The sequence below is a fragment of the Rattus norvegicus genome, chromosome 14 (assembly GCF_021556685.1).
Source record: "Rattus norvegicus strain SHRSP/BbbUtx chromosome 14, alternate assembly SHRSP_T2T, whole genome shotgun sequence".
Lineage (NCBI taxonomy): Eukaryota > Metazoa > Chordata > Mammalia > Rodentia > Muridae > Rattus > Rattus norvegicus.
In genome coordinates this window covers 31,097,545-31,121,077 of record NC_141547.1, presented here as the reverse complement: position 1 = coordinate 31,121,077, position 23,533 = coordinate 31,097,545, and the positions used below count along the sequence as shown (strand labels likewise).

The 23,533-nt window shown below is 44.0% G+C and overlaps 1 long non-coding RNA gene across 3 annotated transcripts in view; it reads left to right on the top strand.

The window, feature by feature from the left end:
- LOC148001296 (uncharacterized) overlaps positions 1–23,533 on the top strand; it is a 63,960-nt gene that overhangs the window by 2,940 nt on the left and 37,487 nt on the right. The gene's annotated exons all lie outside the window — the stretch shown is intronic.

Sequence of the window (23,533 nt, the reverse complement as noted above, 5' to 3'; positions counted from 1 at the left end):
TGTGAAGGGGCACCTAGTCTGTGGGAGTGCCAATCAAGCGGAAAGAGATGAAAAGAGAGAGAGACTTGGGTATCTAGAGAAAAAAGAAAGAGAAGAGAGAAAGGAGGCATTTTTAGCTACTATCTCAATAGTTGTGGAAAAGGCATTTGACAAAACCCAACACCACTTCATAAGACTGTCCATCTCTCTGGAAATGAATGGGGACTTAGACATTTAACATTTTCCTTCTGAGTGAGACGTCGTCATCCACTCAGCTTCGTTTTTAATGAAATGAAGGGACAGGGTGTGGACACCGGGTTATGTCACATGCAACAGAGATGTCTTTTATTTTCTGGCCTTGGTCACCTTGTTGAGTAGAAGTTGGCAGAGTAGACCTGGTCTCCACCTCGAGGGAATGCCTTACCCTCTGTCCACTGGGAATGAAGTTAGCTGCAGGTGTCTCATCAGGTTGAGAAAATCCCATTCATTTCCAGTGAGATGAACCTTCTTATGAAGTAGTGTGGGGTTTTGTCAAATGCCTTTCCCATGACTCTTGAGATAGTAGCTAAAAATGCCTCTATTTTATCAACATGTTAGGTTTCATTGATTTATTTTTTATTTTTGAATGGTGAAACCATATTTGAATTCCTAAAATAAATCCCACTTCATCATAGTATGAAACCCTTTTAGTGTGTTTCTAGAATTTACTCTTTCATATATATATATATTTTAGTCCTTGTATACTATCCATAAGAGATGCTGGTTTTGTCTTATGACTTTGGTTTTGCTATTATGGTAATAATGGCAACATTTAATGAGTTAGAAAATGTTTTCATCTCTTCTATTGGGGGGAGGGACTGAATAATTAATAATAAACCTTTGGCAGCCTTCTCGAGTGAAGTTTTTGTTCTTGAGAACTTTTTTTCTTTAATTGGATAATTTTTATTTACATTTCAAATGTTATCCCCTTTCCTGGTTTCCCCTCCAGAAGACCGCTCTCCTATCCCCCTGCCCCCGCTTCTATAAGGATGCTCCCCCACCTCCCTGACAAGCCTCTATACTGGGGCATTGAGCCTCAACAGGGCCAAGGGCCTCTCCTCCCATTAATTCCCATATGCTACATATCCTGTGCTACATATGCAGCTGGAACCATAGGTCCATCCCTGTGTACTCTTGGGATGCTAGTTTAGCCCCTGGAAGCTCTGGGGGATCTGGTTGGTAGATATTGTTGTTCTTCTTATGGGGTTGCAAAACCCTTCAGCTCTTTCAGTTCTTTCTCTAACTCTTCCACTGGGGACCCTGTTCCCAGTTCAATGGTTGGCTGAGAGCATTCACCTCTGTATTTGTCAGACCCTGGCAGAGCCTCTCAGGAGACAGCTATATCAGGCTCCTGTCAGCATGCACTTCTTGGCATCCGCAATATTGCCTGGATTTGGTGTCTGTATGTATATGGGCTGGATCTCCAGGTGGGGCAGGCTCTGGATGGCCTTTCCTTCAGTCTCTGTTCGACACTTTGTCTCCATGTTTCCCCCTGTGAATATTTTTGTTGCCCTTTCTAAGAAGGACTGAAGCATCCAAACTTTGGTCTTCCTCTTGAGCCTCATGTGGTCTGTGAATTGTATTTTGGGTATTCCGAGCTTTTGGGCTAATATCCACTTATTGGTGAATGCATACCATGTGTGATCTTTTGTGATTGGGTGACCTCACTCAAGATGATATTTTCTAGTTCAATCCATTTGCCTAAGAATTTCATGAAGTCATTGTTTTTAATAGCTGAGTAGTACTCCATTGTGTAGATGTACCACATTTTCTGTATCCATTCCTCTGTTGAAGGACATCTGGGTTCTTTTCAGCTTCAGGTTATTATAAATAAGGCTGCGAAGAACATAGTGGAGCACGTGTCTTTTTTATATGTTGGGGCATCTTTTGGTTATATGCCCAGGAGTGGTATAGCTGGGTCCTCAGGTAGTACTATGTCCAATTTTCTGAGGAACCTCCAGACTGATTTCCAGAATGGTTGTACCAGTCTGCAATCCCACCAACAATGGAGAAGTGTTCCTCTTTCTCCACATCCTCGCCAGCATCTACTGTCACCTGAGTTTTTGATCTTAGCCATTCTCACTGGTGTGAGGTGGAATCTCAGGGTTGTTTTGATTTGCATTTTTCTGATGACTAAGGATGTTGAACATGTCTTTAGGTGCTTCTCGGCCATTCGATATTCCTCAGTTGCAAATTCTTTGTTTAGCTCTGTAGCCTGTTTTTTAATAGGGTTATTTGATTCTCTGGAGTCTAACTTCTTGAGTTCCTTGTATATATTGGATATTGGCCCTCTATTGGATGTAGGATTGGTAAAAATCTTTTCCCAATCTGTTGGTTGCTGTTTCGTCCTGATGGCAGTGTCCTTTGCCTTACAGAAGCTTTGCAGTTTTATGAGGTCCCATTTGTCGATTCTTGATCTTAGAACATAAGCCATTGGTGTTCTGTTCAGGAAAATTTCCCCAGTGCCCATGTTTTCCAGGCCCTTCCTCATTTTCTCTAAGTTTTTAAATTACTAATTCTTTTCTTTCCTACCTTCCTTTTTTTCTTTTCCTTCCTTCCTTTGTCCCTCCCTTCCTCTCTCTCTCTCTCTCTCTCTCTCTCTCTCTCTCTCTCTCTCTCTCTCTCTCTCTCTCTCTCTCTTTCTTTTCCAAGAGGTTTTTCTGTGTAGCTTTGACCATCTTGGAACTTGCTCTGTAAACCAGGCTAGGCTCGAACTATTAGAGATTTGCCTGCCTCTGCCTCTCAAGTGTTGAGATTAAAGCTGTGTGCCACCACCATCTGGCCGACTCCTCCTCCTCCTCCTTCTTCTCCTCCTCCTCCTCTTCCTTCTTTTTATTAAACTTATGATAGGCTTGTATAGTCTGCTGGGGTTGCTACTACAAAGTACCACATACTGGTGGCTCAAACAATGAGAATTAATTTTCCCACAGTTCTGGAATCTAGAAGTCTAAGACAAGCATGGAGACCCACATGAGAAGGCCCTGCTCTAGGCTGCTCTCTGCCTCCCACACAGCCACTCTCTATTCACCTGTTTACAGCCCTTTATGTATGTACAGCTTTGGTACCAACTCAAGAAGAAATAAAACATCGGAAAACCGATCTATTGTGGGTTAGATCTCCCTCACTTCCTCAAACCCATCCGGGGGAAGCCCTAATCCCCAATTCATCAATCAAATATACCAAATAGGGACCCTGATGTGTCATTCACACAGAGAAAGGCCAGTGAGGGTTCAGTGAGACATCAGCTATCTGAGGATCAAGGAAAGAGGCACCAGGGAAACACACTTGCTCACCATGGTCTTAGTTCATCCCTTTGATGGAAAACATCTCTGAGGTAAGCCATGCAGTCTGGTACTTAGTTATAGCAGTTCTAGGCAGTCAGCACAACTAAGCTATAACTTGGTGACTTTGGGGAGCGAGGGATGAGTCTATTCTTCCTTGTCTATTTCTCTTTCCTCCTTCCTCTCATTTGGGTGTGTGCTCTCAAGGCTAGGATGGAGAAGGACTGAGAAAGAGGAGAAAGCACCTGTCTCTAGGAATCTAGATATTTATAACAGTCCTTTCTTTATTGCTGCTGATTTTACAGTCACACTGAGTATTCATGGGTAATTGGTATGAGGCAGGTCTCCAAAGACTAGCTCTCTTGTAGGGCCCAGATGTTGGTTCCTTGAAGGGTATCTCTGTACAGCACGGTCCACTGGAACAGGAGACGGGACAAAAGCAGCTGATGTCCAGGAACTGAGCCAATCTCACAGTTAGTCCACAGTGTTTTCACAAGTTGACCTGACATCAGCAGCCAGGCCTCAGTGTTATTAGAAGCCCAGCTGATGCCTGCAGCTGGGCCACACTGTTGTTTGTGGGGCATAAACAATCTCACCCATCATCCTCTTTCGGCAAGGTCATCATGTCACCCAGAAATACCGAGCATTGCTTCCACTGCTGAGCAAGACTGGTTTGCAAATTACAGTTCTGTCTGCTGCCATCTGCCTTCCCTCCAGATAGGATATACTCCCCCTTTACTCCTAGGGGAGACTTCCCAAGGGGGTGCTTGAGAGCTTAGATGGTATCAAACTATGCATGCTATGCTTTTTTTAATTTCCAAAATATGCAAACTTCTGATAAAATTTAATTAGTAAATCAGTCATAGTAAGAGATCAGGAGCACTGATAATTTTTTTCCATTTTTTTCTTTTCTTTTTTTTAATTGGATATTTTTATTTACATTTTTCAAATGTTATTCCCTTTCCCGGTTTCACATCCATTAGCCCCCTATCTCCTTCCCCTCTCATTCTTCTATAAGGATGTTCCCCTCCACATCCACCCCCTTTCCTGCCCCTCCCCCAACATTCCCTTACACTGAGGGTTCAACCTTGGTAGGACCAATGGCTTCTCCTTCCTTTGGTGCCCAACAAGGCCATCTTCTGCTACATCTGCAACTGGAGCCATGGGTCAGTCCATGTATAGTCTTTGGGTAGTGGTTTAGTCCCTGGGAGCTCTGGTTGGTTGGCATGGTTTTTCTTACGGGTTGCAAACCCCTTCGGCTCTTTCAATCCTTCCTCTAATTCCTCCAACAGGGGTCCCGTTCTCAGTTCAATGGTTTGCTGCTAGCATTCGACTCTGTATTTGACATACTGTGGCTGTGTCTCTCAGGAGAGATCTATATCTGGCTCCTGTCAGCCTGCACTTCTTAGCTTCATCAACCTTATCTAGTTTTGGTGGCTGTATTTATATGGACCACATGTGGGGCAGGCTCAATGGCCATTCCTTCAGTCTCTGCTCCAAACTTTGCCTCTGTATCTCCTCCTATGAATATTTTTGTTCCCCCTTTTAAGAAGGAATGAAGCATCTGTACTTTGGTCATCCTTCTTCTTGAGCTTCATGTGGTCTGTGGATTGTATCTTGGGTAATTTGAACTTTTGGGCTAAAATCCACTTATCAGTGAGTGCATACCATGTGTGTTTTTCTGTGATTGGATTACCTCACTCAGGATATTTTCTAGTTCAATCCATTTGCCTATGAATTTCATGAAGTCATTGTTTTTGATAGCTGAGTAATATTCCATTGTGTAGATGTACCACATTTTCTGTATCCATTCCTCTCTTGAAGTGCATCTGGGTTCTTTCCAGCTTCTGGCTATTATAAATAAGGCTGCTGTGATTATAGTGGATCATGTGTCTTTGTTGTATGTTGAAGCATCTTTTGGGTATATGCCCAGGAGAGGTATAGCTGGGTCCTCAGGTAGTGCAATGTCCAATTTTCCGAGGAACGTCCAGACTGATTTCCAGAATGGTTGTACCAGTCTGCAATCCCACCAACAATGGAGGAGTGTTCCTCTTTCTCCACATCCTTGACAGCATCTGCTGTCACCTGAGTTTTTGATCTTAGCCATTCTCACTGGTGTGAGGTGAAATCTCAGGGTTGCTTTGATTGGCATTTACTTGATGACTAAAGATGTTGAACTTTTCTTTAGGTGCTTCTCAGCCATTCGATATTCGTCAGCTGAGAATTATTTTTTAGCTCTGTAGCCCACTTTTTAATAGGGTTATTTGATTCTCTGGAGTCTAATGTCTTGAGTTCTTTGTATATATTGGATATTAGCTTTCTATCAGATCTAGGATTGGTAAAGTTCTTTTACCAATCTGTTGGTTGCCATTTTGTCCTAATGACAGTGTCCTTTGCCTTACAGAAGCTTTGCAGTTTTAAGAGGTCCCATTTGTCGATTCTTGATCTTAGAGCATAAACCATTGGTGTTTCGTTCAGGAAAATTTCCCCAGTGCCCATGTGATCGAGACTCTCACCCACTCTTTCTTGTATTAGTTTAAGTGTATTTGGTTTGATGTGGAGGTCCTTGGTCCACTTGTATTTAAGCTTTGTACAGGGTGATAAGAATGGGTCAATTTGCATTCTTCTACATGCTGCCCATCAATTGACCCAGCACCATTTGTTGAAAATGCTATCTTTTTTCCATTGGATAGTTTTAGCTCCTTGTCAAAGATTAAGTGACCATAGGTATGTGGGTACATTTCTGGGTCTTCAATTCTGTTCCATTGGTCTATCTGTCTGTCTCTGTACCAATACCATGCAGTTTTTATCACTATTGCTCTGTAATACTGCTTGAGTTCAGGGATAGTGATTCCCCCTGAAGTCCTTTTATTGTTGAGGATAGCTTTAACTATCCTGGGTTTTTTGTTGTTCCAAATGAATTTGCAAATTGCTCTTTCTAACTCTATGAAGAAATGAGTTGGAATTCTGATGGGGATTATATTGAATCTGCAGATCGCTTTTGGCAAATGGCCATTTTTACTATATTAATCCTGTCAGTCCATGAGCATGGGAGGTCTTTTTATCTTCTGAGATTTTCTTCAATTTCTTTTTTCAGAGACTTGAAGTTTTTGTCATACAGATCTTTCACTGGCTTGGTTAAAGTTACACCAAGGTATTTTATATTACCTGGGACTATTCTGAAGGGTGTCATTTCCCTAATTTCTTTCTCAGCCTGTCTAGCCTTTGAGTAGAAGTAGACTACTGATTTGTTTGAGTTAATTTTATACCACTTTGTTGAAATTGTTTTTCAGGCTTAGTAGTACTCTGGTGGAACTATTGGGGTCACTTAACTATACTATGATATCATCAGCAAATAGTGATATTTTGACTTCTTCCTTTTCAATTTGTATCCCTTTGACCTCCTTTCGAATTGTCTGATTGCTCTGGCTAGGACTTCGAGTACTATATTGAATAAGTAGGGAGAGAGTGGGCAGCCTTGTCTAGTCCCTGATTTTAGTGGGATTGCTTCAAGTTTCTCTCCATTTAGTTAAATGTTAGCTACTGATTTGCTGTATATGGCTTTTACTATGTTTAGGTATGGGCCTTGAATTCCTATTCTTTCCAGAACTTTTATCATGAAGGGGTGTTGAATTTTGTCAAATGTTTTCTCAGCATCTAATGAAATGATCATGTGTTTTTTCCTTTGAGTTTGTTTATATAATGGATTATGTTGATGGATTTCTGTATATTGAACCATCCCTGCATGCCTGGGATGAAGCCTACTTGATCATGATGGATGATTGTTTTGATGTGTTCTTGGATTTGGTTTGTATGAATTTTATTGCATATTTTTTCATCCATATTCATAAGAGAAATTGGTCTGAAGTTCTCTTTCTTTGTTGGGTCTTTGTGTGGTTTAGGTATAAGAGTAATTGTGGCTTCACAGAAGGAATTCGGTAGTGCTCCATTTGTTTTTATTTTGTGGAATAGTTTGGATAGTATTGGTATGAGGTCTTCTATGAAGGTCTGATAGAATTCTGCACTGAACCCGTCTGGACCTGGGCTCTTTTTGGTTGGGAGACCTTTAATGACTGCTTCTATTTCTTTAGGAGTTATGGGGTTGTTTAAATGGTTTATCTGTTCCTGATTTAACTTTGGTACCTGGTATTTGTCTGGAAATTGTCCATTTCCTCCAGATTTTCCAGTTTTGTTGAATATAGGCTTTTATGATTTTTTTAATTTCCTCAGATTCTGTTGTTATGTCTCCCTTTTCATTTCTGATTTTGTTAATTCGGATACACTTTCTGTGCCCTCTGGTTAGTCTGACCAAGGGTTTATCTATCAGGTTGATTTTCTCAAGGAACCAGCTCCTGTTTTTCTTGTTTTTTTTTTTTTTTGTTGTTGTTGTTTTGTTTTTTGTTTTTTTTTGATTCCTTGTATAGTCTTTTTTGTTTCTACTTGGTTGATTTCAGCCCTGAGTTTGATGCTTGTCTTGCTGTCTCTGATAGCGGCTTGACCCTCCTGCAGGCCTGGGTATCAACACTCCTGTAAACCTGTTCTCTTTCAGCCGGATCTGGGAACAGAGAGCTCTGCTCTCAGGTGTGGAGGTGCTCCTGGCAACTGGCTTTCAGCTGTCAGCACAGGGTTCTGCCCCTGACTGCTCCTAGGTCCCTGGACCCAGGGGGCACAGATGGCACTAGGCGATTTCCTTTTGGGTCAGGAATGTGAGCAGAGAATGTCTGCTCTGAGTTCTCAGGGGTGTCCGCACTTCTGAGGGTTCAGCTCTCTCCCCCCAGTATTTGGGTTGGATTGTTTTCTTAATATTTAGTCTCTTGAGTTCTTTGTATATTCTGGATACTAACTCCTTGTCAGATGTATAGCCATCAGAGATTTCTCTCCCATTCTGTAGGCTCTTTCCTCATCTGACAATTTCCACTGCTGTACAGAGCGTCTTAACTTCATAAGGTCCCCTTTATTGATTATTTGCTTTATTTTCCTAGTGATTAGAAGCCTATTCTGAAAGTCTTTACTTATATCTCTATCTCTTTTTAAGGTTTATTTATTTTAATCTTGTATGTGGAAGTGTTTTGCATGTATGCCTGTGTACCACATCCGTGCACGGGCTGCAGAAGCCAGCAGAGGGCATCGCCTGCCCTAGAGTTAGAGTAACAGATGGTTGTTAGCTGCTGTTGTGTGGGCCTTTGGGTTCTCTGGAAGGGCAGCCAGTGATCTTAGCCACTGCACCATCTTTCCAGCTCTTGTCCCGAGTCTATACCTTAAAACGTACTTCCTGCTTTTTCTGCTAATAGTTTTAGAATGGCGATCAGATTCCTGGTTCATTTGGAACTGAGTTCCGTGCAGGGCAAAAGATAAGGATCTAGTTTTCATTCTTCTGCATGCAGAGACCCAGTTTTCATCGTACCTTTTGTTAAGAATGTCATCTTCTCTTCAATCTGGCATCAGTGTGGCATCTTTGTCTAAGATTATGTGGCTGTAGTTGCATGGTCCTCTATATGGATTCCCTATTCTATTTAATTGATTTACATGTCTGTTTTGTGCTGACACCATGCTGTCTTTATTACCATTGCTCTATCATATAATTTGAAAGCAACTGTGGTGCTGCCCCAAGCAGTGTTCCTTTGACTTGGAATTGCCTTGGCTCTCCCAATAGCCAAGGTCTTTGGGCTGCTATATGAATCTTAAGATTTTTTCCCTATTTCTGTGAATAATTGAATTAGCATTTAGTTGGGATTGCATCATATATTTAAATTGCTTTCAGTAAGGTGGCCATTTTCACTGTATTAATTCTGCCAATCCAGGAGCATGGGAGGTCTTTCCATCTTCTAGTCTCTTCTCCAATACCTGCCTTTAGTTTTCATTATAGAGGTATTTCACATCCTTGGTTTGGTTTATTCCAAGTCGCTTGTTTGTTTTGCAGGGAGTCTGTTTCTCAGTATGCCGGTCCTGGGTACATAGGGAGCCTACTACTTTCCGTGTGTTGGTGTTGTGACCTGCCATTTTGCTGAAAACATCGAATGATTCTAAGAGTTTCCTGATAGACTCCTGTTTAGGATATCTGACCCGGTCGATTGTGGGTAATTGAAATGGGGAAAGCAGAGCCTCAGCTGAGGGATGGCTGTGCTTACAGGACTGTCCCCGTGACATGGGACTGTCCTGTTCCCTGACAACACCGACCCACAGCCAGTCCCTCCATCCCCTCACTCAGCTGAAGTTCAAGCCCTCCAACTGTCTTTCACGAGAACCTCATCTTTCCTGTGGAAGTAGTAGATCTGACTTCCTCAACTATAAATGTAAGGCCAGCGACACATGGATGATTTGCCATCCTGTCTCATCTCTTTCACCAACGCCAACCCATAATACACTCTCAAACTCTTTGCCGATTGGATCTTGGGTGAGCTGTGTTTGACATACCCCTCTTTTTCTTCCTTCTCCTCTTCCCTCTCCTCTGCCTCCTCTTCTTTCTGCTCTCCTTATTCCTCCCCGTCTCCCCCTCTTCTTCTCTTTTCCCTCCATCTCCTTCTTGAGACCGTTGCCGCTCAGTCTAGCCTAGAGCTCGCTATGTAGCTAGGGCGGACTTGAACTCATGAGCCTTCTGGAAGTAGCACAGGCACCTGCCCCATGCCTGGCTCATGAACTGTTTTTCTTATGGAGGCATCTCCAACATTTTTCAGCCCAACTCTCTCCATGGCATCTGTGGAAAGTACCTGGCACTGTGCCTCCTGCCTCTGCCACATCTGAGCTTGCACACAGTAGACTTCTGCTCTCTGTCGGAGTCTAACTTGAGATGCTTGTCTCTTTTTTCTTACAAGAATCATGGACCCCACAGTTCTTCTCTTCTTGATTTGTTTTTTGTTTGTTTGTTTTTTGTTTGTTTGGGGGTGGGATAGTGCACAAGGCTGGGTTGATCATCATAGTGACATTTTGCACTGGGGCAGAATCCAACTTTTTTTATTATTATTATTTTATGTATACAAGTGCACTGTAGCTGTCTTCAGACCAGAAGAGGGCATCAGACCTCATTACAGATGGTCGTGAGCCACCATGTGGTTGCTGGGAATCGAACTCAGGACCTCTGGAAGAGCAGTCAGTGCTCTTAGCCGCTGAGCCATCTCTCCAGCCCCAGAATCCAACTTTTGAGTGGGCTTTCTTCAGCACATGGGGGTGCATAGCACCTTCTGAGTTGTGCGTCCTAGGGCCATTATTCGGCAAGGGAAAAGTTCTAATCAACACTCTGTTGTATTAAGTACAGAATCTTTCATGTTTATCATCTCTTCATTCTTCTCTCAGAGCAGCTTCACTGTCATCGTCATTGTTATCATCGTCATCATCATCATCATCATCATCATCATCAGTAGGAGGGAGATGGTCAGGGTGTGATCAGTTCATATGATCATTCTGGTTCAGACGGCAGTGTGTGAGCAGGGGCCAAGCCAGTGCCAGTCGCTTTGGCACACTCCAGCTGAAGTGCATTGGCAGAAAAATGAAAAGCAATGAGGCTGGAGATAGGGCAGTGCTAGTAGCCCAAGGTCCTTGCATACAGTGTGTTGGACTTTGACTGGACCTTATAGAAACTATAGTATAGATGGTGAGCTAGTGAGAGATTCAGGGGAGAGGCAAGATGAGGTCTATAGGATAGGGGGGTTGCCGTATAAGTAAAAGGGGAAGGTTTCCAACAGAATAGACTTCAAGAGGGAATGGGATTTCCATCCTGTCTACCCGGTGCCATTTTGGGAATTACAAAAAAGTAACCACATTGGGACACTATGATGCAGAGGATTAAAGACATATCGAGCAGGTGGTAGCTTTGTGCAACAACGTGTCCCTCCTTGTGGGAAGTAGACCCAGCCTGTATCAGGGTGAATGGTCGAGCATGTAGAGAGGAGGGAGGACAAAGTACAGTTGCACCTTCTGGGTTGGGCAGGTACCTGCAGGGAGGCACAGAGCCAGCCTTGTTTCTGGTACAGGAATGGTGCTTAATTAAAAGATTTAAATGCGTTGGACAAAAGACAAGGGAATTTGAGTACCTACTGTTGCCAGCCACTCTGGCAGGATTCCCTAAAAAGTGAGTTGTGGTCACAGAGTAGAAGGCAGAGACTATCATGTGTGTCCATTCCTTCACACATTGTGACAGAAAGGGTCCACTCTCCAAAATCATGCTGGGACAATAGGCCTGGATGGAGACTGCACGAAACGATGAGAGATATGGTTCCCTCACACAGAGGGGCATGGAAGATGAGAGAGTTTAAAAGCAGAATCTGCAGGCCTTGAAAAATGGCTGACTGTGAAAGATATCAGTAGAAGCCTTGACATTTCTCTCATGGTAGGCTGAGGTAAGAAGGAAGCTGGACCGTGGAGGGGGGAAGAGAGCAAGCACAGCTTTGGACTGTTTACTTGAAGTCTGTCCTTTGGGAGTGTGAAGCTAGACTCTTCCCAGTGATCCTATCACATTTTTTTTTTTTTTTGGTTCTTTTTTTTTTTTTTTTTTTTTTGGTTCTTTTTTTCGGAGCTGGGGACCGAACCCAGGGCCTTGCGCTTCCTAGGTAAGCGCTCTACCACTGAGCTAAATCCCCAGCCCCTCCAGTGATCCTATCATATTGTTCTAGAAACATCTGTGAGACACGGACTCGACAAAGTTCTTGATATTCCCTCTGTTCCTGATGGAAAAGTCTCATTGGTAAATTCTCCTTGTGTGCCAAAGGACAGACATTGATCTTTCATCAGTGTCTGTCTCCTATCTTAAGAAAAGGTGCAGCTATGTAGGGAAATCACTAATAACTAGAAGGGAATTGATAGCTTATAAAGTTCAATATCAGAGAACCCGGAGGAGTCTGGAGGTCACTTAAAGCTCACTGAGTATGTAGCATTTCATGAGCCCTGATCTTTAGGTGCCAAGGGCCAAAAATATCTGACGAATACCATTAAGGAGGACACTCTTGGTGGTCTTTTTATGCTTTGATCCACTCATGGCAAAAGCATTGCAGACATTCTCTGTATAACAGCTGACTTGCAAATGTGCACAGGATATGCAAAGAAAATTTAGATTTTTTTCAACTCTAACCCTCCCTTACCTCTACCACACGGGCCTGTTACGTCTCTAAGAGCTTCCTTTTCTGCCTTGGCATTCATTATTTTACATTTTAACTTTGAATTGGCATAGGGTTTTACATGTATGCCACCCTATCAGATGAACAGGAGAGAATGTCTTTTTGCGACAAGTTGAAAAAAAATTGTCTTTGGGTTATTCCATAATGAGGCTTCACACTTCGTAGTGAGGAAGGGATGTGTTCATTTAGGGATAAAAACGGGGCAGTGCTCCCTGCCCTGTCCATCATCTGTCGGATTCCCTATTCTACAGTTCACCCTGGCAACTAGATAAACAAACAAACAAACAAACAAACAAGCCTCAACACTATAAGCAGCCCGAGAAGCCACCAAACCCAGCTGAAGAAAACACGTCCGTGGGTTAGTCACAACCACAGCTGAGAGAAGCCAGTCTGGGAAGGTGTCTCTGAGGTGCCTTGGAGGGTTGGTGAGGATGGGTCTCAGAGAGCATCCAGCAGGTGTCATGGAAGCAGAGAATCATCTGGGAGAGTAAGATCTCGAATAACAATGCTCCTCTCAGCAATACTGTTTGTTTTTAAGCTTGTTAAAGTGTCAGAGCAATAACATCCCTTTCGCCAAAATAAAAGGCTCACTTGAAAAAAAATGGCTGACACACAAACGATGTTGATGGTGTCTGTTAAAACTTCATAGGCTCCTGGCTGGCTCATCAGCCTCTGGGGAGAGAGTGGGGTGGGAGAGATGGAGGGAGAAAGAGAGGGAGCGAGGGAGAGAGAGGAGACAGACAGACACACACAGAAAGACAGACAGAGAGACAGACAGAGACAGAGAGAGACAGAGACAGAGAAAGAGAGACAGAGACAGACACATGCAGAGAGACTCGAAAGAGCGGTGATATTTATTTGGCAACAGCAGGGCACCGCAATGGGAACACGTGTCAACTCGAGCCAGTCAAGGGGGTTGAGGCAATCGGAAGTTGTTACAGGCGAAGTGAAGAGGAGAGGATTGCAGGAGAGATTTCAAAACACTCACCCTTGGCCATCAGGATTAATAACAGGGTAGCCTCGTCCAAGCATAAACAGTTAGCTGTGAGCAGATGTCTCTGCAGGGGTCCTCTCGTGTTTGCCGTGGCTCCTGCCCAGTTGTGATTCCAGCAGAACCTTCCGCCCTGGTTCTGCTTGTTAGCCATTTGTAGAAGAGCTCCCCTCCTTCACAACTTCCTGGCTCTCTCTTTCCCTCACTGTTGCTGGAGCTTGATACAAACGACTTCATTTTGGTGCTGACACATTTTGCACTGCCAAGCTTCAGATCAAAATCTCTCAATGCCAAGGCACTTCCCTCATTGGTCCTGGCTCCCGGCGCCAGTGTTCCCTTGCTACTCTTGTTTTGAAAGAGAAGTGCTGATTGCTACATTCGTGAGAATATTGGAAACTAGGAGGCCATGTTTGTATTGCTTTACTGAGAGGGGCCACTTTTAGGCTTTCCCCAAGGTTTAAAGATAACATTTCAGTCCTTATGTGACTTGGTATGGGTTCCTGAAAGCCCCACACAAAGCATCGATAAAGTTGGTTACTGGCTTGAAGGTCAAGGTTTTCAAGGGCAGGCAGGTTGCTCCGTAGAGTTCTGATCCTTGGTAAAGTGACTGGAAGATGCCAGGGACTGACTCTGTAGGCCTTAGTGAAATTTCCATTGCTCTTCTGACTCTAGTTTCAGAAATCAAAATGGCGGGTGAGTGTATTGCTGGTAAGATCTATTGGTTGGTCTGTTGTTATGTATGTATATAAATGCTAAATTCTGAACCCTGAGATCTATCTGGTTGCCACCAAGATGGGTGCATTCTTAGATATGTCAGCCTTTGTTGTATAAACCTTGCTTCCCAAGTTAAAACTATTGGCTAATAAAAGGCTTGTAGATAAGTAAGATAAAAGGGCAGTAGAGAGAGAAAGATGGGACTTGAGGATCTAGTGAGGGGTCTTAGGAGAGACCACGAGAGAAGGAAAAAAGACGGAGGAGGAGGTCACCGTTAGAGGAGATGGACCAGGAGCAAATGGCTGAGAGAAGTACACACTGAGGAGAGAGCCATGGAGCTAAACCAGCCTGGACAAGACTCAAAACAGAAAGTAGCAAGGGTCATACGGTTTGGATTCAGAGGAGAAGAGCATAGACTCTGCCCAGTTGAGGTTTACAACTTGGAAATCAAATACCAGGTTTCTGTGTCTTTTATATGGGCAAGCTAGAATAAACAATTGGTTTTTATCAGTGGAGGCCTGCCTGGCTCTAAGAATGGGATACAGACCCTGTGGAGGTGTCCAGGAGGCCATCGGCAGAGAGTTAAGAAGGTCTTTTTAGGGGCGGTTATGCCTGTCTAGGAGAAAGGATCTTCTATCTCGTTACTCATCAGAATGAGGGATAGATCCAGATGTTTTCCAGATTCCCGTGTCTCTCAGAGGCCATCTCACCAACCTTTGACATTCTTTCGGTCACAGATTTTGGGTGATTCTACACCCATAGTGGTAGCCAGAAGTGGCTCATTGAGAACTGAGTATATGCTATTTCCAGTTGAGTGGAGAGGCTGATGCTTGTGTTCTTAACCCTTGGGAGGCTGAGGCAGGAGGATTGCCACAAGTCTGAAGCAAGCACGATCTACATAATGAGTTCTAGACTGGACTGGATTGTGCTACAGGGAGAGACCCTGTTGGTTTAAAAACCAACCAAACAACGATTCAAAGCAAACCAAACGAAACCAACCCCCTTCCAGGTATATCTGCCCCGAACCAACTGAGATTCTTATTCTTGGCTTCTTAAACATTCTTGGGCAATGGAGAGTTTCTGCTATGAAAACTCTCTCACAGAAATGGAGCCTTTGCTGGCACAGTCTGTTAACATGGAGCCAAGAGACCACTTAGGTCCCAGCTGTCTGCTTCAGGGAATATCTTTTCAGCTCAAGCCAGGGAAACAGCTGGCTGTAACTTTACATCGCAACATGACGATGGCCATGGCTTTGTTCTCACGTGTGTAACTGCTGCCACTGGGCAATCAGAAGCTTGCTAGCTTCGGCTGCCCAATACAGAAATTCCTTTCAAAACAACACATGGCTTTCTCTGTCCTAATAAAACCTAAGTCTTTTCATTTCTTTAATATGTCAGACTCTACTTTGGCCTTTGCACACATGCCCCAATTGGCAAATCTATTTTGTGTTCTTTGTTCTGCACTAGAATTTTTTTTAAAGAAAAATTTGGCTCTGCATTTTTTTTTAATATTCTGGCAACACCCATATAAATCCTGTTATTTTCTAAGGATGAGAGGCTTGTTAAAATTGTTTTAAAGAGAAGCTTTGCAATCCTGCCCTCCAGCGGTGTCTCTTTTGAGGCTCTAGAAGACCCGATCTCCTCCAGAGTTCCCATGAGCTCTTTCTAATTTCTGGAATTCCCCAGAGGCGGGTTTCTTGTTTCCTTCACTCTTGGAGTCTGGCCTTTTCTGTTGGGTTCAATTCTGGGAATCGTCTTGCTTCTGAACCCCAGCCAGGCCTGGAATCCTGGATGCCAGCCACTCCCACATGGTAGACATCTTCAGATAGGAAGCTCGGCTCCTCTTGTGCCTTGCCTGGGTTTGGCTGACAGTGGGGTGGCTTGTTCTCGTCTCCTGTCCTGCCTTTCACAGGCATGTGTACCTAACAAGCTGTGTGCTCCTTCCGGAACAGCTCATACATACATACAGACAGACAGACTGACCAATTTCCTTCCAACCTTCCTGTCTGTCTGCCTTTCTTCCTTCCCTCCAAATCCCATTTTACAGACTTTCCCATCTACCCACCAGCTCAGCCTCCGGGAGAGGCCTTTGTCAAACCCCCTTTCTTTCCCTGGAGGCCTTTAAGGTGGGAGTGAAGTTGAAATCTGACTGGGCTTCTCTGGAAACTGGCTGTGCTGTTTTCTCCTTTAGAGGTTATTTTAAGTGATTTTAAGAGTTGATTTAAACGTTTACTCAGGATCTGTGGGAAGGAAAGGACCAGTCTCCTCCCCCAAGAGCCTCCTTGCTTATCCCTCAGGGCTCAGCAGGAAGCTTCTATTTGTCTAACTCTCCTCTTAACCTCCTTGGTGCCTTCATACCTTAGCCCTAAGTGCACTACTTTTAACCTTCAAGCTGTGAAGTACTGAAGACGGCGTCTTGCCTCAGTTACAGAAAACAAGTAATGAAAACCAGAAACCGCGAGACTTAGAGCCAAGAATCAGTATTTCGCAAAACAACAACAAAAATCAAGAATAATCTAAAAAACCTGACTCAGCCTTGTTTCATCTGCAGGGGATGAGTGAGTGATATTCTTTTTAATCCATCCAGTATATACTGGTCAGCCTCCCCCGACCCCCAACATACACATCTTGTTAGATACTTGATGTCCCAGTTGACGGTACTGTTCTAGGAGACTTGGGAGCTGTGGCCTCGTTGGAGGAAGTATGTTATGGGAGACGCGCTTTTGAGAATGTAAAGACTCATACTATCTTGAGTTTGCTCTCTGTCCTGGGCTTGTGGTTCAAGATGCGAGCTCTCAGCTCCTGTTGTAGCCACCAGGTCTGACACATCTGTTCCCTCTGTTCTCTGTCACGGACTCTATCCCTCTGGAACATAAGCCCCAATGAACTCTTCCTTCTGTAACTTGCCTTGGTCATGGCGTCTTAGCACAGCGATAGGAAAGTAATCAATACAGCATCTTACTAGGTAGCTGTGACTGCTCAAGAACCCCCTATATAGATAGCGGGCTGGCTCCAAACTTACAGAAACCTTATGCCTCTAGCCTTTAACTCCGGTTGTTGGGGTTTAGCTCTCGGCTCACGTCCAGACAGAACCCACGGCTCCACGTGGGAAGGTTTCATGAGAGAAGAAGAGTAGAAGAGGGGAGTAAAGGCGGGCCATGAGCACGTGGAGGGAAGCGGGGGATGGGGAGAGAAGGGACAAAGGGGAAGAGCAGGGAAGAAAGGAGAGTAAAGAGCAGGAGAGCGGTAAGAGGGAAAGGAGGGGGCAAGCAGCCCCTTTATAGTCAGGCACAGCTGGCTGTTGCCAGGTAACTGGGGTGGGGGTCGGAGAACACTTGGCTGTTGCCAGGTAACTGGGGTGGGGGGTGGAGAACACCTGGCTGTTGCCAGGTAGCTGTGGGGGTGGAGCTTAGACAATACCAACACCAGTGCTGGGATTAAAAGCAGGCAGCCCAATTGGCCACTGGTCGGCTTTCTGATAATTTTCACGCCAAGGTCAAGTTTAGGTCAAAACTGTTCAGAATTCAAAATATGCACCTTTGCTTGGACCTCACTAGGACGCCGGAGAAGCAATAAAGCAGTCACAGAACAGCAGCCCTCTGCTGGATGCGCGCATGTTTGTTAGCGTCCCAAGTGCACAGGAATTGCCGCTGCATCCACAGACCCACAATTATCCCATTAAATAACTCCTCAGAGCTTGATTTAACCATTCTGAAAGATGTTTTGATAGATAACATCTGCTGTTCTTTTCAATTAAATATTCTACCACTGAACTTTGATTAAAAACGGATTTAAACATTTTAATAGCCCGGTCTCGAGAAGAGTGGCTAAATGTAAAGAAGAAAAATGTCACTTCTTTAAATTGTTTGTCCCCTTGCTTTGTTGCTCTATTTTAGCCGAATTCCCATTAATGACTGTTTAAGACGCACACAGTTTCGAACGCAGTAAATCGAGGTGCAGAAATAGGGTCTCCATGCCAGCGCCGCTGCGTTCCCTCCTTCGCTACGGATACCTCGTTTCATTTTACGCTTTAATTAAACTGGGTATATTTTATGCTTTAGTTTGCTTTAGAACAACTGCAGTGCGTGTAATTGACACTATTTCATCTCTGGTAGAAAGTGCTGAGTTGAATTAAACACACCACTTCCATTTCCTTTTGCATTTAATCTGTGGAAAAACTGAGGGAGAAATAATATGAATGGTATTTCTTTTCCAAGTTTCTCTGATAAGGCAAAATAATGAACCACCTAATAATTACTAATAAAGACAGATGAAACCTTTGCTTTTAGTGCAACTCTTACCTGTGTGCAAATAGATATTCAGTAGCGTAAGGTACTTTTACTTAGTGGTTTTTCCCAAGTGGTGCATAGCAAATGATGCATGAATGCATTATGGCTGTCCTGCCACTCTGTATATGTGTATGGAAACACGCACGTTTTCCATTTTTGTGCTTGGTTCTATTATTTTTAGTTTTGCCTATTATTTTTGTCATCGGGTGTACATGTGTCTGGACATTCGAATGCCACAGCAGACGCGTGGAGGTTAGAGGACAGCTTTGCAGAATTGATTTTTTCTTTCCAGCTTTATGTCAGTTCAAAGGGTCAAGCTGAGAACGCCAGATTTGCACAAGCACTGTACCCCGGAGCCATGTCACCTGCCCTTCCGGTCACACATTTTAAAACATCTTCACTCAAGTGATCAGTGTTAGCTTGAGCACCCATAGTGGGGAAATAACATAGCATATTTCAGTAGAGTTGGGTTTGGGGACATTTTGTAAAGGGCTAGATAGTAAATACTTTCAAATTCGTGCACACTACTGTTTCCCTCAACCACACAGCTCAACGGGTACCATACAAAAACCATCGTAGATGATATGCAAGCAAATGAATGCGGATTCTTTCTGATAAAACTATAAAACAATCAGGTGGCCATATGGACACATTGGCTTTGCTGACCCTTATCATGGATAATGAACAAGTACTAGTTAATTTCACAGTAGAGGAAAACCGACAGGTTAGTTAATGAGCTAGAGACCTTAATTTACTTCTGTTTATGTTTATGTTATATGCATATGCGTATTTTTTTTGTCTTGCAGTGGTTCAAGTCAGCTTCATCTCTTGATTTCCAGGTTTGAATTTTCTAGTGCGTCTTGCCGTTTAGAACAGAGACCTAAACTCATCAGCATTTTCCTAAAGTGTTCATTAAGCTGTCAAATAATTATCCTAATTAAAACTTACTCTCCTCTTGTCCACGGTGGCTCAGCCTGTAATTGCAACACATTTGTCTTACACACAAACTTGGCTTAAATCATGACAGGCTTTATACACCCTCCCCTCAGACAACTGTGTTTTCAGTTCAGCTCTGGATTAGGTGGGAGAAGGGTCAACTACAGTTATGAAGCCAAGAAGAGTTGTTGAATGAGATTTGGAAACTGGATATTATGATTTTCTTAACAAAAAATTAGAAAGTATTTTTTTTGAAATCTTCTGTTCACGTTGGCGATCAGTTCCTCACAAATATTCTTCAAAAGTGTGGTCTATGTCTGGCCTATTCTTGTGGTATTCTTACAGTGTGCCATCCTTGGCTTTCTGTAGACATGGTGGTCTTCCTCAAGAACTCACTCTGTGCTAGTTGCTTTGTGGCAGAATAGGTGCCTCCTGTATGTAATTGATGGTGCAAATCTTACTTTTTAGGAAGGCATGGCCCCAGTGAAAGCCAGTGTCTGGAATATTAATTTTGAAAGGAAAGCAGCAGATCTGCCTGGAAAACACTTTTCCTTTGTGTGAGGTTGGGGTTGCCTGCAGAGGACAAAGTCACTTGAACTAATATTTTTTTGTGTAGGTAGCATTGCCTATGTATGTATGTATGTATGTATGTATGTATGTATGTATGTATTTTTAAGACAAAACATTAATATATTTTCAGGGATGGCTTCTAGCTTCAATTTCTTGGCTCAGCCTAAGTGTCTGGAATCACAGGTCTGTGATAGCATGTCCCGTGATACTTGTTTAAAACAGTGTCAAACATTTTCCTATCAGAGGTTGTGGGAAGGTCTATTATGTAAAAAGCATTTTGGATGTGTTTTGTCTGATCCTCCCAAATGTTCTTGGTAGGTAGGAATTATTATCTTGTCACTTGCATAGAAAGGAAGGCTCAGGAATTTATCAATGCATTTATTTTCTGAAGGGCTAAGGATTCTCTTCCTCTCCCATTCCTTCTCCCCTGTCTTTCCTCCTCCTCCTCCTCCTCTTCCTCCTCCTCTTCCTCCTTCTCCTCTTCCTCCTCCTCTTCCTCCTTCTCCTCCTCCTCCTTCTTCTTCCTCTCTCTCTCTCTCTCTCTCTCTCTCTCTCTCTCTCACACACACACACACACACACTCACCCTTTCTTGAGCTGCCTTGAGTGGACAGCTTTTCTTGTTGTCCTAGTAACCGTGAGTATTGTTATGATGCAGCACCATGACCAAAAGCAACTTGTGGAGGAAAGGGTTCATTTGGCTTACATATTCAGAATCACAGTCTACTGAGGGAAGCCAAGGCAGGAACTCAGACCAGACAGGAAACAGAGGCAGGAGCTTATTCAGAGGTCATGGAGGGGTGCTGCTTACTGGCTTGCCCTTCATGGCTTACTCAGCCTGCTTTCTTATGAAGCTCAGGACCAGCAGCCCAGGGATGTCACCACCCACAATGAGCTGGGCCCTCTCCCATCAATCACTAGCTAAGAAAATGCCCTATAGGCTTGCCTGCGAACAGCCAGATCTTATGGAGGCATTTTCTCAACTGGGATTCACTTCTCTGAGATTATTATAGCTTGTGTAAGTGGACATAAAACTAGGCAGCAGACCTCCCAAAGGGCTTAGGAACAGGGATGACTTGAGGAAGTTCCTGCAGTCTGGATTCCTCATGCCTCTGGAGAAAATCTTTATGCCCTGATGTGGAGGCAAACACATTCGTTTTCTGAGGGTGGAAAGCCACTGGATGCACCAAGGCATGTGCTCCTCTGCCAACCGCTGGACCAAGAAAACCCTCCACCCTGATCAGTCAGTCAGCACTCTGGCTAGCCACCAGCTGCTCTCAGTGCCCAGTGGGGTGTGCTTTTAGCTCAGCTAGGCAGCTCTATAGCACCTGGAATGCAAAAGCAGCCAGGCATTCTCCAAACACCACGGCAAGTCTGTTTAAACAGCATGATGTTTGTGAAATGCTCCACACCTCCCGTATTCACTGGTAGATTATTGGACAGGCTTCAGAAGGCAGCTCCAGGGAGTGCCTAGTCAAACCAGCCCCATCTACGTGTGTTCAGTAAGTGTTCAGAAAGTTCTCTGCACCCCAAACGAATTGCACACATATGCACGCACGCACGCACGCACACACACACATGCACACACACACACACACACACACACACACACACACACACACACACAGAGAGAGAGAGAGAGAGAGAGAGAGAGAGAGAGAGAGAGAGAGAGAGAGAGAGAGAGAGAGAGAATGTATGAGCACATAATACTGCTCTGTGGCTTGCATTTCTAGTGGGAGCACTTTGGCCAGTGACAAGAGGCAGCAGCGAAGGTGCAGGTAGGTCTCCTTTGCCATCATCTGCCCTGGGGAAAACAGGATGTACTGCTTGCGTCCCTTGGTGCCTTCCTGCCCTTTACTTCCTGTTTCCTTTGTCCCCCATCTGACAACGATCAAAGCTGACCTTCAGCTGCATGATGCTCTCATCAGTGAAACAAGCTGGGTGTCAATCAGTACACGAGACTTTAAAGCCCCTCTGTGTTCTACAGCTGTACGTCGTAACCCTCTGGTGAACTCCCGTGCGCATGCGTCTTCTTCGTGCCCTTTTAACTTTACCTAGAAGTCAGTCCTGAGTTCTGCGGACTTTGTAGACCAGGCTAAGAGGCGGGTTGATGGAGCTCCTTTCTAAGGAGGCTGCTCCAAGAGATGCTGGAATTAGCACAGATGTGGTGCTTTTCAGCACCCACAGGTTCCCATCTGTTGTTATTTTCAGAAGCATCCAGATGCATGTTGTTCCTAGTCCTGATGAAGTCAAGGCCCCCTCGTGTGGAAACAGAAACAAAACCAGAACGCTGTCTGACAGTAGCAGCCGGTTGTATCTGAATGCACAGAGACTCCAGTATGCACACAGTTCCACCAGCGCCAGCCAAATCCTAGTGAGCCAGCAGCCCGAAGTTGGCATTTGCAACGGCTAGAGTTCTAAAAGCCAGAGATACAGCTCTAAGTCTTGCTTACCGAGAGGGGGAAAAAAAGATTTGCTTCATCCCCGAAATGTGAAATCTTTTAACATATCCTTAGCTGTATTCGGTCTGGGACATCCTGCGTGAAAACACACATTTCGGAAAAGCAAAGCTTTTATTAAGAGAGAAGATCAAACACAGCGAAAACGAACTGAGCAGCCGAGTTAGCTTGCTTTGATGGCGTTGACGCAGGGAGAGGGATGGGGCTTTGCTGGCGGGAATAATGGCGAAACCAGCGGAACAAAACACGATCGCAGCAAGTTAAACTAGCGTGTGACTGATGGGTACCTAGGATGGCCTCTCGCTCCGTCTGTGAGGAAAGAGGTCTAGCTCAATGGAGGTTTTCCAAGCCATAAAGAAGGAAATTCTGCCATTCGTAAGAAAGCTGACGCAACTGGAATCAGACAGACACATTTTCTCTCATTTGTGGTTCCTGGATTTTATACTGACACAGGAAATCATGGCTGTCTATGCGAGACTGCCCAGGGGAAAAGAAGGAAGCTAGCAGGAGGGACAAGAAAGAGAGACGAGGGGGATGGAAGGACGTGCTCCACCTACAATATACACTCAGAAGGAAGCTATTCGTAGGTTGTATATAGAACCACGTGCAATGAACATACACACAGTTAAAAGTAGAAAACCCCAGAAATAAAGAAGATAGACATTTTAAACAGAAAGGGATAAAATACATAGTAAAGGTTAGCTGGTAGCTCTCTACTCTCACTAACAAGATGCTGTTAGTATCTTTTTTTAAAAAAAAGATTTATTTACTTTATTTATATGAGTACACTGTTGCTGTCTTCAGACACACCAGAAGAGAGCATCAGATCTCATTATAGATGGTAATGAGCCACCATGTGGTTGCTGGGAATTGAACTCAGGACCTCTGGAAGAGCAGTTAGTGCTCTTAACCACTGAGCCATCTCTCCAGACCTATTATTTATTTATTTATTTATTTATTTATTTATTTATTTATTTATTTTTAAGTTGAGCAGGCCATCAGCTGACCTAGTACTCCCATGTGCCTCAGGAGTCCCAAGGCACACCATATAATAACAGGGCCTCTGTGTTGACATGAAATCCGTGAAACCCATAGTCTCAGATCTTCTCTTCACTGCTCGAAGCTGCCTTTGGACATCTTTGCTTTGTGTGACGGCCATGACCCTGCTGG